Consider the following 20,345-nt stretch of genomic DNA (forward strand, 5'->3'; position numbering starts at 1 on the left):
CCAGGACTAAAACAGGACTAAAAACAGGACTAAACCAGGACTAAAAACAGGACTAAACCAGGACTAAAAGGACTAAAACAGGACTAAAACAGGACTAAAAACAGGACTGAACCAGGACTAAACCAGGACTAAAAACAGGACTAAACCAGGACTAAAACAGGACTAAACTAGGACTAAAACAGGACTAAAACCAGGACTGAACCAGGACTAAAACAGGACCAGTCTTGCAGAACGACGTCTTGCTCCCACCTCTGCTGTGCGGTATCGGTATCGGTATCGGTATCTGTATCGGTATAGGCGCGTTCAGATGGTCATTGGTGGACGATCAGGGTGGATTTGAGGACAGAGTCGTTGAGCGTGAGACAAACGAGACTCACACGGGCAGATTGGATTCTCCTGCTCGATAAAAGTGTGTGAATATTTAACAGGAGCGACAGATTCTGCGGGTAAATGAGACTGAGGACGAGAATATCAAACACCGAACACACACACACACACACACACACACGCACACACACACGCACACACACACACACACACACACACACACACACACACACACAGACGTCTACATGAGCAATGGGATTAATTTAAAATATTCATCTGATTTCGAGCAGCATTTTAAAGGTTTAATATTCCACCACTTTCTGATCCGTGTCCTGATGTCGTTTCCTCGTCACACACAGACACACTGGACTCGTGTTTTGTTTCATTCACATGTTTAACTCACACTAGGACTTTAGAACCGACCCCAAGCACACGTCACTCCTACAGCGCGGCACGTTTGTCCAGTGTGAGCGTCATACATGCAGCCCCAATCTCAGACGTCCGGACAATGTGCAATTCACACTGAGAAGGATTTTCCGAAAAAGTGATGATCAAACCTCCATGTTTGTTTTCCCAGTGGGACGTGTCTATTGTCAAAGTCGATCTTTTCAAGTCTTTTGAACCATTTCACTTTTGTTTCTGGTTCTGATATTGTCATATTTTAATTTTGGGATTCGGACGTCGTTAATTGTTGTGGTTGTTGGATCCAAACAGCGGAAAACGACTCAAGAAATTTGTTTGTGAACTTCATAAATGCAAAAGTGAATCAGATGTGTGTGACTCAAACCTCTGTTCAAACTGTTTCTCTTCCCAACGGAATTGAAAAATAGTGAAAGGTGAAGGTGATGGGCAGGATTGATCCACAGGAAGAACCAAAAAGGAAACATTTGTCTGACTAAGAAATCATCCCGAGTTTACAGAGAACATTTTGTATGTTCATAACCGAACATTTTGTATGGTTATGAATTTAAAAAGTCGACGCCAAAGTGAAAGTCTCCAACTGTTCACCAAGAAACACCTTCCACTGCAAAGACCAAGACGTGATGTTTCTGTAAAACCACAAGAACAAGAAAGTGCAGCTCAGTCTGTTTGTCTTCTGCTCCTCTACATTAACAAACGGGTTTTTTTTGTTTTCGCTCCACATACAAAATGTTCTCTGTAAACTGTGACTACTGGTTACAATAACCAACACTGTACGGTGTTTAGTAATTATACTGTAATTGTTATGAGGTTTGGCAGCAGCAGCAGGTGGTCTGATGGAGAAACAGAAGAACTGTTACTAATCTGGGCCGATGAAAAAATCCAAAATGAGTTGGATAAAACTCCAGGAAGATCAGCGAGGAGCTCAGCCTGAGAGGTTTGAACCGTTCAAAAGAGCCGCTACCTAAATCAGACATTCTACTAAAATATGGTTTGTATAAGTGAGCAGTAAGTGAAGTTCACTCTCACCTTTTTGATGAAGAGTGTGAAAGAAAACAGCGCCTCAAAAGCCAATCCTGCAGAACTCTCCGGATGCTTCCAGCACATTGTCTCTCTAAGCTTCTTTTTGACCTTTTAAGTGTAACAACTGTCCCCATTGCACCAAATATGTCAAGTACCAAGTCCTTTCTGGACCGTCATTCATAAAAGGAATCAACAATAAAACACTTAATCAGTTGAAAAACAACATTTGTTATTTATTTGTTTGTTCTACCTGCAAGGTTTTCTGCTCTCTGTACAGGCAACACCAACGATCCTACAGCCAGACACTTTTTGGACTTTCATAACAGTGACATGTTTAATCTGCAGGCCCACGGACTCGATCACAGACCAGACTCTTTACGAAAAGGAAACCGGATTGAAAAACTTAAATATTGTGAAACTTCCTGGATTTATAAATTACAGGCAACAAAATATCCTGGGCTCACTGAAGATTTGGACGTCTCTGTGTTTTTATAACTGAGTTGTATTTTTTGTATATGTTTTGTACATATGAGAGTCCGTGGTTGTAACACTGCCCTCTTGTGGCGTGTCTCAGGTGGTGTCCACAGGTGAGGCTCCACTCCTCCTGTTGGTGGGTTTTTGTATTTAACTCACACTCATATTTACTCATAACTCTGTTTGTCCCCTGAGGAAAGTCATATACTGAAACGCATCAGGACTTTGTAATTTTGTTCATTAAGACGTGATGTAAATTAACCCTCTGCAGGCAGACGTTGTAGATTTGCAACAGCTAAAAGCCAAGTACCTACTTACTCCACATCCATATTTTATGAGCCTTTTTTACTCAGGAGCTTTTCTCCCGTCCAGGCTGATAAACGTGGACGATGCAAACTGTGCAAGAACGACTCCACGCAAACGGCCTGAAGTGCAAAGTACTTTTTTTGTTTACAAAGGATAAAAAAGTCAGGATTGTATATCACTAACCCATATTATAATTTTCCCCAAATATCAGATTTTTCCTGATACTAAAAATTAATTTGAGCCTGAGAGGTTTAATAAAGGCATTTTATTTTAACCCGTGAGTGTCTTGGGTTTTTTGCATCAGTGAGTTTGTCTTTTGTGTCTCAAAAACTTCACTTCAGAAAACTGTCACACAAACAAACAGTAACGTTTGTTTACACTTTACCTGAGCCTTGAGGCTTGTGCAGCGTCGCATCCACAGGGTGAGGGACATTTTATCATCAAACATGAGACATTTCAGAAAAATTCTATAATCCAAGATGGCCACTGCCGTATGACATCATAAATGCAAATTAAATGTGTAAATTTATTCCCTGCATAAACTTTGGATCCTCCTTAATATTTCTCTAATTTACAGAAAGTCTCGATCTTTTATCACTTTTAAGTTACGGCCTTTTGAAATGAAAATGTCAAAATCAAATAGTTTCATAAAAAGAATCTCCGGTGCCTAAAGGATTAAAAACTCCCGCTTCATGACATCACAAGGTGGAACAGAGCATTTAGAGCACAGGTGTCAAACATACGGCCCGGGGGCCAGATCCGGCCCTCCAAGACCTTTAATCTGGCCCTTGACTGATTTTCTACTGAAATATTTTAATGATATTTTCTATTAAAATGTTGTTAATTTTCTGTGGTGTTTATCACAGCAGCGTCTCCAGCGTCTCTGTACGTGGCCCCTCCCACCAGAGCAGCACAAATGAAGACTTGTCTCTTTCCAAACGCTCTTAAAGGACGATCGTTTTGACTGTTGACCGTGACACCCTCATCAGAAAAATGTCCAACATGAGAAAAGTGGAGCCGAGTGCAGGATTTTACAACAAAAATGGACTTATTCCTGTTTACAGACAAGTTCATGTTCAAACTTTGTGTTGAAATTGTATTTTTCTTAAAGTTTCAGGTTGTTCATAATATTATAATATTTTGTAAAAGAAAGAGTTCATCAATTAAAAAAGATTTCTGTAATAGATTTGTGTTTCTCTGCACAAATATTTGAACTTATTGTTATTTTTGGGGTTTATATGACATGAGTTTTCTGATCCGGACACGACCCCCAGAACAACATGAGTTTGACACCTCTGATTTAGAGCTTTGCAGATGTAGACGAATAATAGAGTCACTCAAACATGTGAATGAAACAAACACGACTGCAGCTCTGTTTTTGACGAGGAAACATCATGAGTCCAGGACCTGACGCTGCGGGAGTCTGTGTACAGAAGGTGTAATACTGGGACTGTTATTAAAAGAAACAAGTGGCTGATTTCCATTTGAAAGAGCGAGACGAGGAGGATGCGCCGGCGCTCTGGCCTCGGGCTTCGTCTTCACATCTGGGATCAGTCATTTGGCCCCGGCTCCCTGATCCGCTTTATAGAGATCGTAAAAAGTTTGGAAATAGATCTGTCTCCTGCCACTGCCTGTCTCCCGTCCGCCAACGGAATGAAGCTCGTCTAAAGCGTCTCAGGTATTTCATAACGTCATAATAAATGTGCTCGGCCTGATCTCTGAATTCAAAATGCGAAAAACAGAACGAGTTCGTTTTAACCGATGCGCAGCCTCCAAACTTATTCTTTCAGCGCCTCCCAAACAATCAACACGATGAGTTTCTGAACTTTCAGACTCTCCAGCAGAGTTCTGTTTGACGTCGCGGTAAAGATACAACTACCATGCTGACGTGCACTTCCTGATGATCACAAGAGAAAACTTTACAATTGACTTCATGATTCTGTTGCGCGAGTCCAGATGGAAAGATTATCGCAGCAAATCAAGGTTCCAACTCTTTTTCACAGACAAAAATTTCAAAACTTTTCCACTTTTTCGTGACCTAAAGTGACTTTTCCATGAATTTACGGCTCCTACATGTGTAGAACTGATCAGACTTTTAGAGTTAAATCTGAAATGTTTAACTCTTTCCACTCGCCTTATGGTTTTGATTATAGTTTTTGAACTTTCTAAATCCTGTCAGTGCGTTTATTTATTGTCGTCTCTTTAAAACAAAAGATTCAGAAATAATCAGAACAGACTCATGAAAACTGAACAAAACACTGGAGCGGAGGGAAAGAGAAACTCAAATTACAGCTTTTCCAAAACTTTCATTGAATTTACAGAATTCCATGACTTTTCCAGGATTTCCATGACTGTGAGACTGTGTGAAAATGCTGTTATTCTACATTCAATCCGAGTCTGATTCATGAGCTGGTTTCATTTGCTGTAAACCGTGTGACCTGCAGCATTAGGATTCGTTCGCTCGACAGGAGGCGGGGAGATATAAATATATATATAAATAAAGAGCTGGAGAGAAACCGTCGCCACGGAAACCTGAAGTAAAGAACTAATCTCACTAATGACGAACAGCGAACAGGGATTTTCTATTTGTATATTTGTATTTTATTAAATGCTCATGTTCTACTAAAATAACGCAAACAAATCTGAAATTAATTTGGGCCACGTGAAGAAAAAAAAAAATTTTAAAAGCCAATTATGTCCATTTGGTGTAGTTTTTTTTTTTTTTTTTTTTTTTTAATAACTTAATTTATTGACATTTTCAATTTAGAGCAATTATTTTACAAAAAAATAAATAAATAAAAATAAAAAATCTACTGTAAGCATCACAAATTAAATAAACTAAAATAAATTAATACATTTAAATTCACTTCTAAAGGACTTTCATAACATAACATAATTAAAAATGAACATGAATAAATATAGTTATTTTTAGGTAAATATTATTTTCTGATGTCCATTTAAACACTTTTTTGGCCGTTTCCCGTTTACGTGACGTCCGTGACTGCGATGCCGGACTTTTGCGCCGGGTACGGACTGAACCAGGACTGATCCAGGTCCGGGACCAGACCGAGACCAGAGCGGGACCAGAGCGGGACCAGAGCGGGACTGGGGCGGACTCCAAACTTTGACTCTGAGCCTCCGCAGGGTCCAAGCCTCAACTTCGAGCTCCGGTTCTGCCGTGGGCTCTGAGCCTCCGATCTGGTCTCGGTCTTGTCTCGGTCTTGTCTCGGTCTCAGGCCCGCTCTGGTCCTGGTCTGGTCCCGGACCTGGTCCATTAGAACCAAAAGCTCTTAGTTCGGTTCGTTTTCATTGGTGTGAAAGTGTCAGTTGGATGTTTTTCTCCACCTCAGAACCAGTCGTGGTTCTTGAGTGTGGAGGACCAGAGCAGCTCGTCCGGACCTGTAGTCCACAGAACATCTCACTTTCCCGGCACGGAACCAGCGCACAGACGATGACACGGAACCACTCGGACCACTGGTCTTGGTCTCAGCTTTGCTCTGGTCCCGGTCTCTCGGTCTCGGACCTGGATCAGTCCTGGTTCAGTCCGTACCCGGTGCAAAAGTTCGGCATCGCAGTCACTGAAGTCACGTAAACGGGAAACGGCCGTTATCTGTTTTTTCCATTCTTCATTTAAACACTAAATCAAAAACTGAAAAAATGAATCATTATCTGTTTTTTTCATTTTGGTTTTGGAGACAAATAACGAAGAAAACTGTTGTTTTTTCGTTTTCTTATTTTTGGTTTTATATTGAAAAACAAATGAACGAATGATACACGGATTCACTTTAATCAATGAGTTTTCTGGTCTTGTTTTGATTTTACAGTTTACATTTCATTTTAATTGTCTCATGATGCCAAAACTCTGATCATAATAATGAGATTTTGAGTAACAGCGACACTGATCTGTCGAGTCCAGGGGTTTAAATAACTCAAAGAGCCATTTGGAGCGACTCCCACAGAAAAGAAACAAAACACCTGGAGCCACAAAACACTTTGAGTCTGAAAGGAGGAAACACTGCAGGTCATTGTTCTACCTGTGACTCTGTGTGAAAGACTGGAGTGTGTTGTATTTATGAAATCAATGAAACGAAACAAAAGACATGGAAGTTTATTTCTGCACGTAACAAAAACATATTGAACTCTGAAAAGAAAAAACAAAACACTTGATTGATGTTTATTTCAAATTATTTCAGTCCTTGCAGGGAATAAAAATCCAAACTTAAATTATCCACTCGCAGCAAATCAAAAATGCATCTGCTTCTGTGTCATGTCATTAATTTATCGCGTGAACTGGAGCGAATCGAATGAACGAATCTGCCCACGCAGCTTTAAACGTTCAGTTTTTTTCAGAAACTTTTCTTGGATTTATTGATTACTGACCGACCAGGGTCGAAAAGCTCAATCATCGTTCTGCTGCTCAGTCGTGGAGTTTGCAATAGGAGGGTTTGAGTCACGTGATCACGATGACGCATGAACTTCAGGTGGAGGGCAGGAAGTGAAGACAAACACGACAAACAAACACGACAAACAAACACGACAAACAAACACGGCTCTGGAGAACACAGATATGGAGAAGAGTTCTTATTGTCAGGATTTAGAGGCAGTAACGAGGCAAAAGTACGAGCAGTTAGTCGACAAATATATTGGACGTGACCCTGATCTTATTGAAAATGAGAGAATTTTTGACAATCGAGGCAGAGGAGATCACCAACTATTGAGCTCTTCAGACGTCGTTCTACACCAGACAACAGATGAAGGCAAAGTTCAAAAGTTTGGAGACATGTAACTTTTTTGTCAGTGGACGTGTCTACATTAATGTTATAAACTTTTTTACAGCCTCTATTCCCTGTATCATATTTTGATGAACTTTTTCTAGTAATGAAACGAATTGACCTTCAGTTGGTCAAATTTTTTTTTTAAATTCCCCCGGACTCAAAATGAAGTTTTGGTAAAACAACAACCAGAATAAAACAGTTAGAAGGTTCATATCTGTTCAATCATAAAAGAACCAAAGACAATTTTCTCTTGAATAACACAAACAAAACACATCATCAGGGTAAAGATCAGATAAAATAGGAAACTAAAAGTCCAAACATGATGATTGTCAGTGTTGTTAACAACGATGAATTAAATGGTTTATAAAGTGAAACAAGAATAGAAAGTGAAACTCCAGTTTATTATGATGCAGAACAACTTATTATTGATCCATGTTCAGTCACATTGACTTGTAACGGTCCTTGTGAAAACTTAACACAGTTTCACATTTCATATCATCGGCTGTAATGTGGAGTCAATATTTTTTTGTTTCGGGGGACTTTTTTAAAAGAGAGTTGAAAATGGAGATTAGTTTCTTCAATTATACCAAAAAGTTCATCCAATCATGATGCAGGACTTTGATTTTGGAAAAAAAGTTCAAAAAGTTTTAACCCTAGTCCACAACCTCAGAGCAAAACGTCGACGTGATGATGATGGTTTGGTCTTTGCCGGGTTGAGTGTTTCTCTTATTTTACGTGTATAGAAGTTTTGGAAAAAAACTGCAGTGTATCGGCAGTGATCGATCTGTCCCAACTATTTCATGTCAACAAATGTCGTTAGTCATTAATGATTTGTGGATTCTGCTCCTCCCGACCGTAAACATTGGTTTGTGATCCACTTTTTACGGCGTTGTTCTGTCGGCTTTTCCCATTTCTGACCTTTGTGGACGACTATATTCGGTTCTCTAAAAAAAATCGCTTTTCCTTCTCTCGGTTAGAACGACTGGCACAGCCCTAACCCGTAAACTACACAACACATGGGCATTTTCCAGACAAAGACTCAACAGTGTTTAACAGCTTCTTCCAGTCACTTCACTTCCTGACGTCACGTGAAACCCAGATATTTGGAGACTCTAGGTGAACCTGAGTTTGTGGCCCTCAATATAACGCACCATATTTCTGTTTTCTTTTGTTTAAATATAAAATAAATATATTTATTGTCTGTTTTTCGCCGTTGTTCTTGAGACACGCACATCTTTATTTATTTGAATTAATGTGGATTGGAAACTTGTCTTGTTAGTTCGGTCGCCGACCAGAAAACCAGAACTGAAAGTACTTTTACTTTTTTATTTACGTCCGTTACATGATGATTATTACTGACTGACTTTGTTTTTCCCAGAAGAACATTTTCAGTTAAAAAAGTTTTGTGAAAGCCCAAAATCGTTCTCATGAAGGACTTAAGTACAAACGTGCTCGTGAGAACTTTTCATAAACGAGGCCCGTTGTGTTTTTCTGTTAATTAAGAATCTGTTTAATTTAGATTTGGATTTTAATATTTCTCAAGCTTCATTTGTCACAGAGAAAGAAACATTTGAGCTGTTTCTGCAGTGTGTGACGTCTCTGTTCTTCCCTCTCACAGCGGAGCAGACGTCTGAGCTTCTGATCAACCACAAATGTAAAAGTAAGTGTTAAGTTTAATAATTTTATATTTTATTTTTTACTTGGTATTTTGTTTTTAACTCAGTATTTTTAGTTTGCACCAATCTTCTTTTGTTATTATAATACACTGTGTCCAAGTCATTTCTCTTGTGGATTAATAAAGTTTGTCTAAGTCTAAGGTGTACGGAGTTTAAAAACCCAGTAGATCACGTCCTGTATCACTCTATGACATCACGAGGTGTAAATCTGTTCAGAGTTGTGGTTTTTGGGCCTGTTATCCTCGTGTGTGTGTGTGGTGTTTCCCTTGACGAGTGGTGACGACTGCTCCCGTCGTCTCCTCGTTTCTCTCCGCTCGCCGTGTTCTCGTCGACCGTTCTCAGCCCGTAAACCGACGAGCTGATGGGCGCGTGCGTGCGGAGGGCTGTGATTGGCCGACGGGCGCCCGGGGAGCGGCGCTGAAACACGGCTCTGTTTTTATTCAGGTCAGGGCTGGACTGAGGCGGCCCACATCTGCACTGTAAACACTGAACCTCAGGAGAGAGAGAGTGTGTGTGTGTGTGTGTGTGTGTGTGTGTGTGTGTGTGTGTGTGTGTGTGTGTCAGATGCCCTCCCGCTACATAGAGATGAAGTCAGAGGAAGAGAAGAGGGATAAAGAGGAGATGGAGACAAGGAGAGAACTAAAAAGTGACAAGTCCTGATGTGACTGAACCAGGACTAAACCAGGACTAAACCAGGACTAAACCAGGACTAATGTAAAGCAGGACACGGCAGAGGCTTATGTCCCGAATCCCTCGTGTAATTATGACAAAAATAGAACATAGGCGCCTCAAAAACTTCACATTTCATTTTAATTATTATCACTGTGTTTTACTCACAGTGTGTTGGTCTTTCAATGATAAACGACTCACATCTAAATCCAAAATACAAACTGAAAATGCTGAAATCCAAGTCCTTTTCCTCTTTAGACGTCCACAGACTGTAAAGAAATCGCTCCGCCCAGTCAAATGAAGCTCATCGACGCCTGCGGTTACAGGGGAGAATTCAGAGCTGCATTTTAGGAATCGATTTACAGACAAAACAAAAATGAAAAACCCGGTCACGTAGCGGATTAATACGAACATTTAAAGAGCAGAACGATGAGGCTCGCAGCAGCAGTCACGGCCGACACACACTACAGATTTGGAACATTTTTAAACGTGCGACAGAAAGCGAACGCACAGACACGAGGAGAATCTTACGAGACTTTAAATCCCCGATCGCAAAGACTGAAGCGGGATCTGTGTGCAGACCTTTGTGTCACCTGTTTCCTCCTGTACAGTAAAACCACTCACTTTGAGACTCTTCAGTGTTCAAAGATCAGACTGTGCACTTCTAGTTCACATACAAAACAAAACTGTGTTATTATTATTATGTGAATTCAATTTGTATTTCTTTGTGTCAAACACCAGGACTTTCTGAAAATGAACAGGTCAGACTTTACCCCGCCCCTTTACCTGAGCAGTGAGGCCCGCCCTTTACCTGAGCAGTGAGGCCCCCGCCCTTTACCTGAGCACTGAGGCCCCCCTTTACCTGAGCATGAGGCCCCGCCCCTTTACCTGAGCCTTTACCTGAAGGCCTTTACCTGAGCAGTGAGGCCCACCCCTTTACCTGGCACTGAGGCCCCGCCCTTTACCTGAGCACTGAGGCCCCGCCCTTTACCTGAGCACTGAGGCCCCGCCCTTTACCTGACACTGTGAGGCCCCTGCCCTTTACCTGAGCACTGAGGCCCCCGCCTTTACCTGAGCACTGAGGCCCCGCCTTTACCTGAGACTGAGCTTTACCTGAGCAGTGAGGCCTTTACCTGAGCAGTGAGGCCCCACCCCTTTACCTGAGCAGTGAGGCCCCCCCTTTACCTGAGCATGAGGCCCCGCCCTTTACCTGAGCACTGAGGCCCCGCCCTTTACCTGAGCACAGCCTCCCATCCTGCCTGCTGCTCCCTGGTGTGGAGAGTGACTGAGGAGTGGAGATCTGGATTTCCATGTCCTCCATCCCTGCCCCTCCTCCTGCTCTCAGAGGAGATCGTAGGTGTTGAAGGTGTTGATGGTTCTGGACGGGTGGCTGGGGTTGTAGACACTGATGAAGCTGGGGAGACACCTGAAGTGAATGGCACAGGGGAATCTGGAGGAGCCTGAGGAACATCCTCTGACTCAGCACTAAACAAAAGAAAAGGAAAAAATGTTAGTTTGTGTAAAACTTGTGTATTACATATGTACTACAACAAGTCTAAGTCTAGTGCAGCAGGGGCAAACACAATGCACAACCCCATCCCCCACCCAAATGGTGTCAACAGATTATGACCTCACTAATTAGGACATCCACACCTCCCAAACCACACCGTCAGTCTATGCGTAATTTGCCATTTATTTGACTAAATAATGGTACTTAGGTCTGCTTTATCAAATGCTCATGAGCACAGACACTCAGAGGAGTAACTATCTTGACTTACAACAATCTTTGGCAAAGTTTGGGCCAATGAAAATGGATGGAGCGCGTCACGCGCCGAAGAGCGAAGTTCCTATTGGACACCTGTTTTCACTACGTCACCACGCAGTGTGCGTGTGACGTAGGATGATGCCGGAAAGATGCTCGTAAAGCCACGGGTCTTATCTATACAAGGAAAAAAATAAGTCTCTATCTTTTATGGTTAAAATGTTATGCGCGGTTATGTAAAACATGTCCGCTGGTATCGTATACGATACCGTCGGTCTGGAAGGGTTAAACCTGGGTTAGACCTTGTTTAGTCCTGGTTTAGACCTGCCGGTATTACGACATCCGTCCGGTATTATGACATGTCTCTATTTACTGTATTTTTGTTTAGCACTCATGCCTCACAGCAAGAAGGTTGTGGGTTGGATCCCCGGGTCACCCGGGTCTTTCTGTGTGGAGTTTGTGTTTCTCTTCGTGTCTAGATGAGTTTGATGGTGGTGTTCGGAGGGACCGATGGCGCCGATTGACATGGCAGCCGTGCTTCTGTCAGTCTGCCCCAGGGCAGCTGTGGCTACAACAGTAGTTTACATCAGCAGGTGTAGAGTGAATGAATAATGCTGAATAATGTTCTGTAAAATATCTTTGTGACAAAAAGCACCGTCTCTATTCAGACGCGCCGCTATTACAACAGTTTTATATTTGTGACTACAAAATAAATAAACTATTCAAAATATTTTAAAATATATCAACATTTCATCATTTGTAAATCTAGTTATTGAAAAAAACTAAATCACACACAAAGTCGGACTCTCCTGAAACTCTGAGAGAATCGAAACAACAAACACGTAGAGCTGTATGATAATAATTTAGTAAAACAAACCAAAAACTACTCTGGGTGATATATCGATACAGCAGCCCACGATATCTGTTATGGGGAAACTAGTTGTGTGGCTTATAATTGTTGTGACCACCAGGGGGCATCGGTAAGAATGCACGATGAGAGATGATGGAGTTTTATGCCTTTATTAAAACGTTGAACTCGTGTGGGTGTGTATGTGTATTTGTGTGTGGTCCTGAAACAAACAGAAGGAAGATATATAAATTATAATACACTCTATAAAATAGCCAAACAAACATGTCGGAAACAAACGGTAATAGCTTTCTAATAATAGCGGGCCGCTAGCTAGCACTTAGCATCTAGCACATCTAGCATTTTCTTGAAACATATAATGGCCCTCGAACACACATTTCTATAATCGTCTACTGCCAAGAACTGCAAAAAACACTCTACAAACAGCTTCATGTACATGTGCCTTTCTTCAAACCACTACTCACTTCTTTCATACACACACGAGACCCCACACCCACGAGCTCCGCACGACGCACTGAAAACAACCAAAACACGTAGTGCTGTCAACCAAACCCAAACACGACAACATCTGATTGGCCACAATATCTGTCAATCAAACATCCGGCAGAATATATTATGTCCTTCGACACAGCCGCCCCCAAATTTGTCCAGTAAATTTGACACTTAAGAAGGACTGGCTGGGTCAGAGTCAGTGTTGGGGATGACTGGCAGAGCCACCAGACGTGCAACAGGTCTCATATAGGTCTTGTCCTTGACCCGAACCTCAGCAGCTCGCACACGTCCATCATGTCCAGGGAGAACTTTGGTGACCACACCAACTGGCCACAGGGCTCTCGGTAGCTGAGGGTCTATCACCATAACTGTGGTTTTAAGTTGCAGCTGTGCTGGGTCCTTATGCCATTTAGAGCGTGTCTGAAGGGTAGGGAGGAAGTGCCTGATGAAGTGAGCCCAGAACTGATCTGCTAACACTTGACTGTGCCTCCAGCGACGTCGGCTTAACAGCTCAGCATCCTCATAAACAGCCTGCGGCAGAGAGGGGTCAAGCCGCCCCATGAGGAGAAGATTGGGGGTCACGGGATCGGGATCTGCCACATCTGTAGAAACATAACCCAACGGCTTGGAATTTAAGATCCCTTCTACTACTTCTATCAGGACAGTCCTCAGGACTTCTTCTGGAACTGACTGAGTCTGGATAGCTGCATAAAGAGCAGCCTTGACAGATTTTATCTCTCTTTCCCATACACCACCTAAAATGTGGTGCGTTTGGTGGGTTAAACTTGAACTGTATTTGGTGCTTAGCCAACTTGTCCCGAAGTGCAGGCTGTAGTGTTTCCAAAGGCCTCTCTGAGCTCCCGCTCTCCTCCTTTAAAATTTGTTCCCTGATCTGATAGGAGCTCTGCTGGCTTGCCTCTTCTTGCGATAAACCTCCGGAGGGCCATAAGAAAGGAATCGCAATCCAAATTAGATAGGATATCTAAGTGCACAGCCCGCGTTGTTAAGCACTTAAAAATTATTCCCCATCTTTTTTCCAGGCGACGGCCCACTTTCACTGTGAACGGCCCAAAACAGTCCATTCCAGTGGAGAAAAAAGGTGGCTTTAACAGTCTCAACCTTGCCTCCGGCAGATCAGACATCTTAGGCACAGCTGGCATGGCCCTCCATCTCTGGCAATCTGGGCATGAATGCTGGTGTTTTTTGACTGCCTCTCGTCCATGGAGTATCCAATACTTGCGCCTCAGCTCGGCAAATAGGCGTTCTGAGCCTGGGTGACACAGAGCCCTGTCAGTGTCCTGGATGATGAGATGAGTTACTTTATGATGGGGGTCCAAGACCACAGGATGAATTGCCTCAGGCTCTAGTTGACTGCTACGTCTCAGCCTCCCCCCAACCTTAATGAGTCCTGTAGTCTGATCATACTCTGGGGCCAGGGTTAACAGTCTGCTAGTGGATGCAACTGGCTTGTTAGTGCTCAACAAGTTGTACTCCTCTGGGAAGCTCTCCTGCTGGGCCTGCTGTAGAATCTCCCTCTCTGCTCTTTGATGATCTGTAGCAGAGAACGTGGTCTGGCCAGGTGCCGCCCCTTGACAGGACAAGGCAACAGTCTCTATGAGTTGAGTGAAGGAGGAGCACTGGTCAGCCTGAAGCTGCAGTGGTGTCTTGACGGGGGTGGTGGTAAGGCAGGAGACAGCAGGCTTTCGCAATTCAGGATCAACTTTTGGCTCTTCCTTTGCTGGCTGAATGGGCCAAAACTGTGAAGGCTGCTGCAGAAAGGCTGGTCCGTGTCTCCACCTGCCGTTGTTGGACAGCTCCAGCAAGGTCTTACCCCGAGTGACATCATCGGCTGGGTTTTGTGCTGAGTTAACATATCTCCAGCTCAGAGGATTGGTCAGTTCCTGGATCTCAGCCACCCGTGTCCCCACAAACACTTTAAATCGACATGAGTCTGACTGTAACCAGTTGAGAACAGTGGTGGAGTCTGTCCAGAGAATAACACTGTTGACAGGCACAGTCAGCTCACGTTGCAGGAGTGCAGCCAGTTGAGCAGCTGTCAGAGCCGCGCAAAGCTCAAGCCTGGGCATGGACTGTTGCCTTTTGGGGGCAACTCTTGATCGGGCAGTGAGGAAGGACACCTCCACTTGACCTTTGTAGTCCTCTGTGCGCAGATAGGCCACTGAGCCATACGCCTTCTCTGAAGCATCTGCAAACACATGAATGTCCCTGTGACAGTCTGTGGGGTCTAGGGCTGAACTGACATAACACCGTGGCAGTGTAACTTGGGAGAGATGCTGTAACTCTGCTTCCCACTCCAACCAAGGTTGTAGCACGTCCTCAGGTAGGGATGGGTCATCCCACTCTCGCTGCTTCTCCCACAAACGCTGCACAAAGATCTTAGCACGTGTTGTAAAGGGAACAATGAACCCCAGAGGGTCATACAGACGAGCCAGGACTCTGTATATGTTCCGCATGGTGGGTGTGGGAGGGGCCAGTAGGTTGTACTTGTACCTCAGGGTGTCAGAGTTACAGTGCCAGCGCAGCCCGAGGGCAAGTTCTTGTGGGTCAGCGCTGGACTCCTGCAGCCACAGCTCACTGCTTTCGGACCTGACTTCTTTAAGGTAGATGTTTGATGGTCTCCGGAGCATTACTGGCCCACTGTCTCAGTTCAAAACCACCTGCAGCCAACAGTGCATTTAACTTGTCCACAAGGTGTTTGGCCTCTACAGTGGGGATGCTTTGTAGACAGTTGTCTACATAGAAGGATTTCTCTATGGTCACTCTTACGTCCTCACCCTCTTGGCTGTGGTCAAACACGTGCTTCTGCAGCGCAAATGTGGCACAACATGGGCTGCATGTCGTTCCAAATGGTAGGACCTGCCAAACATAGACACTGGGTGGTTTCTCTGTCTGCAGGCCACGCCACAGGAAGCAGAGCAGCATCTTGTCTTCAGGGAGCAGCCTGACTTGATGGAACATCCCTTTTATATCACTGCTCACAGCAACAGCATGCTCTCTAAAGCGCAACAGCACCCCCAAGAGGCTAGATGTGAGGGTAGGGCCTGGCAGCAACAGTTCATTGAGATTGTCCCCTTTATAACAGAAAGAACAATTAAAAACAATCCTGTTCTTCCCATTGTGGCTTACCATGTGATGCGGGATGAACCACGATTCCTTTGCACTGCACAGCTCCTCTTCAGGGACCTTTAGCACATAGCCAGCAGTCTCTAGTTTGTTTATGTCTGTGCAATAGGCAGCAGCTTTCTCTGGGTCCCGCAGTAGTCTTTTCTCTGTACTGCGGAGATTAGCCAGTACAGCCTCTTTGGGTGCATTAAGCTGTGGCATGTTCTTCACTCTGAGGAGTGGAGTGGCATATCTCTGGACTCCTTGGATATCCACCCGTGTGGTTTTAGCCTCCAGCAGCTGTATTGCCTCTTGATCCTGCCTGGAGCGCACTACCAGCTTCTCACTGCGATATGGGAGGACGTCTAATTGCCACAACTTCTCAACATTCCGCAGTATTTCAGCAGTGGGTGATGCGGTTGAGATGTGAAAGCATTGCGGAGTGACAGATGCTTGTTTTCCATTCTTAATAGGTCCCTGAAGTGTCCAGCCTAACCTTGTTCTCACAGCAGCAGGTCCTCCAGGACGTCCGAGGCGCACAGGAGCCACTGGAGTGATAAGGTGTGGGTAATCTGAGCCTATCAACAACAGGGGGCGCACTCTGTTCATAGCTTGGAGTGGAAGACCTCTAAGGTGCTTGTACTTCTTCTGGAGTGCCTCCACTGAGTATGTGTGTTCAGCTAAACTCAGCGGCTCAGCAGTAAATGCACCTTTAATAGTGAATGTCTTTTGGGGCTGATCTGCAGGGGAAATGGTGAATGATACTGCTGCACCATGCATAAGCCTTACATCTTGTCTGACAGTTCTGAGGGTTAGGTCTTCTGGCTCACCAGTGAGTTGGAGTGTCTGGGCTGCAGCTGACAGCAGGATGGTCCGTTCTGACCCATCGTCGAGTACTGCATATGTCTCTAAAAGGTTCTTACCATTGCGTAACAGCACCCTGCTAATCTTTAACAGGACTTGGTTGCAGCCAGAACGTCTGTCTAAATACAGGACTTCATTGGTTGAGCTAACAGGGTTTACTGGGTTCTCAGGGGACTTTGCATTAACATCATGTAGGGCCTGCAGATGTTTCCCTTTACACTTTGGACATGTGATCTTCAGCCGACACTGTGCAGCTTGATGTGAACGTGCACAGCGCCAGCACCTTCTGTTGGCCTTTATCCACGCTGATTTCTGCTCCTCTGTAAGCAGTGCAAAGTTACTACACTGGTCAAGATAATGCAGTGTATTGACACAATAAGGGCAAAATGCAGTCTTATCTGTCTTATTGGGGGTGGCTGGTGTTTGCTCTGCTGGGGGGCCATCACTTGACTTGTTTTGTGTATGAAAGATGCTAGTGTTCCTGTTGCTCTTACTGTCATGGCGCCGTGTTGTCTTGGATTCATTGCTGCTCTTTACCTCACTGTGACTCATACACTGTCTCTTGTATTTTCAGCTCATAGTTGAGCCAATCGGAGAAGTGCAGAAGACTGGGAATAGTGACACGCATTGGATACAGGAACCTCTTGAACTCTGCTCTCATATCTTGTGGCAGCTTAGACAGTAACCGTGTCACATGTGATCCACAGCAGAGCTCTGTCTGTCCAGCGCTCTTACTCTTAATGCAAACCGCTTGAAGCCAGCGGTGTCTCCACGAGCAATGTTAGAGGACTTCCATCAGGTCAGTTATCTTCCTGAGTGCAAGCTGATGTGGCTGGCCGTACCTTTCAGTTAAACTGGTCATTGTGTCAGTGTATGGCTGCTGTGAGTTGATGTAGGAATCAGCAATAAGTAAAGCATCTTCATGCTTCAAATGGTCCAACAGGATCTGATACTTAAAGCGCTCAGTGGCATCTTCAGGCAGAAGATTATCCAGGGCCACTTTAAGCCTGGCAAACTCTCTGGGGTCTCCCTTTGTGAATGTAGGAATGTTAGGCTTTGGGCCGCGATACACCACCTCATTGGGTTGTGCAGTGACCCACACCTGGGTGGAGTATAGGGGATGCAGTACTCTGGTGTCTGCACTCCAGATGGAGGAGGGTTTATATCTGTTTGACAGCCTAGCTGCACTTGTGGCGTCGTCCTCAGGTCCCGGAGCAACAGACACCAGTGTCTGTGGTGGTGGCAAAGGCGTATCTATGAAGTCATGTGTCACCGGGGGAGGAGACATGTTGTTTGTTTTTTACTAGAATGGTCCATATTACACCAAACACAGGCCGTTAGGAGACTTTTATTACGTCTTAAACCTGCCTGTTTCCATGGATACGTCAGTGATCTGCTTGGAATGTTCCACAGTGTGACTTTAAACAGCTCGACTTTACATTTATTCATTTTCAAGTGGTTTTAGAGCTCAAAAACACCAAGAAGAACAGACATTGTGACTGTGAGCGGAGTCGCCTCTCCACAGATCTGACCTGGAACTTGGTCTGGTTTGGTCTGCATGAAAGGTCCATATAAAGATTTAAAGCAAAAGCAAAAACATTTCCATGAAGAAAAAAAAGCGTTTGACGGACTCAGGTGGATAAGAAAAGTTACACAGTGCAGTAGTTTGGAGAGATTTGTGCACATTTGAAGAACAGGAGAACTGTAACCACCAAGACTCGTCTCCATGGAGATTATATTTCTTTGTCTGGGGTGATTAACAGACCAGGCTTTTATTTGAGACCAGGTGGCAATTTGGGGCAGGAGATGAATCCTTCCTCACAAAAATCCTGTTCAGCAAAACTGGGAAAATATGATCCTCAAATTCTTGTAACCAGTCTGACTAATTTACAGTTACAGCATTGAAAAAACTGAGAGTTGCATCTTTCCGATCATATTTCCGTCATTCTTCTCCGTCATTCACTGTGTGACGACGTCCGGAAAACGAATGTCCAATAGAAACTTTGTTTTGGTCCAAACTCAGTCGCTCCGTCCATTTTGATTGGTCCAAACTTTGCCAAAGAGTGTGAAGAGTCAAAACGGTCGATGTTCTGAGCGTCTGTGTTCAGAACAAGTGAAAAAGTCCAATGAGGTTCATTTGGTCTTCCGATATTTTATGTTAGGTTCTTTTTAATATGGAAGCTCATTTATGCCAGTAAATAAAAAATAAAAGCCTCACAGAAAGTCATAATTATGAGTTTAAAAGTCATAATGACTTTTAAACTCATAATGACGAGTTTAAAAGTCACTCACGCTCCATTGCATTTGTAAAACCTTTGCTTTCTGCTGAATTACATTTTTTCTGTGAGGCTTTTATTTTTTATGTACTGGTGGAAATGGACTTCCATATTTTTCAGACCAAGAGTTTGTTTTCCTCCTGACAGTTTGTTCTTCTCCCTGAGCTCTTCCTCTTCATCTCGTGATGTTTCTGTGTCGTGTCGCTCAGTTGATTTAAACAGGTTTTGTCTCTGTTTTTCTGCAGTCCCACTTCCTCAGGACAGTACTTTTTTCATTTGTATTTCTGTATTTCATTTGTATTTTTTTATTACATCCACATGACACGACTCCAGCAGCAGATTGTAGTGAAAAAAAAGGATGTATAACACTTCATTCGGGTTAAAAGGAGGAGGTTTAAACACAAAATTAAAGAAAAAAAAATCCAGACGAGGAAAAATGTAGTAAAACTGCCCTCAGGTCTGGAAGAGTTAAAGCTGCAGTGTGTAACTTCTCCTCCTCCTTCAGTGTTGCTCGTTGCTGTTGCCGTGTTGTGTTTTGAATCGTTTGTTTACCGAGTTCACGTCTGATTATTCTGTGATTTCTGGAACGTTAAAGATGATGAGAGAAATCAGAACATTTGACTGTTTACATTTCATTTTAGACTCATAAATCTCCAAAATCTGATCGTGATGAAGAAGATCAAACATCAGAGATCTCTAGATTAGTCAAACATGTGTAGATGATGGAGGCAGGTTTGTGATGAGGAACATTAGAACAAAGTGAAAAACTCCAAAAAGTCAAATCTGCAGAAAACTCCTCGTTTACACAACAATTTATTTTTATTGTAAATTTCTCCTCTTTTCTCCCTTTCTCTGCTCTCTCTATCCTCCTCCCTCTCTTCTCCTCTCTCCTCTCTCCTCTCTCTCTCTTCCTTTTTCTCCTCTCTTACCCTCTCTCTCTTTCCTCTCTCCCTCTCTCTCTTCTCTCCTCCTGTCTCTCCTTCTCTCTCCTCTCTTTCCTCCTCTCTCTCTTCTCTCTCCTCCTCTCTCTCTCTATCCTCTTCTCTCTCCTCTCTCTTCTCCTCTCCCTCTCTTCTATCTCTCTCTTTCTCTCCCTCTCTACTGTCTCTCCCTCTTTCCTCCTCTTCACCTCTCTCTCCTTCTCTTTCCTATCTCTCCCTCTCTCTTATCCCTCTCCCCCTCCTCTCTCTCTTGTTCCTCTCTCTCTCTCTCTCTCTCTCTCTCTCTCTCTCCTCCTCTCTCATCTCTTTCTCTCCTCTCTCTCTCCCCTACTCTCTTATCCTCTTCTCT

Source organism: Boleophthalmus pectinirostris, unplaced genomic scaffold, assembly GCF_026225935.1.
Source record: "Boleophthalmus pectinirostris isolate CB_2022bp ecotype Guang Dong unplaced genomic scaffold, ASM2622593v1 HiC_scaffold_1, whole genome shotgun sequence".
NCBI lineage: Eukaryota > Metazoa > Chordata > Actinopteri > Gobiiformes > Gobiidae > Boleophthalmus > Boleophthalmus pectinirostris.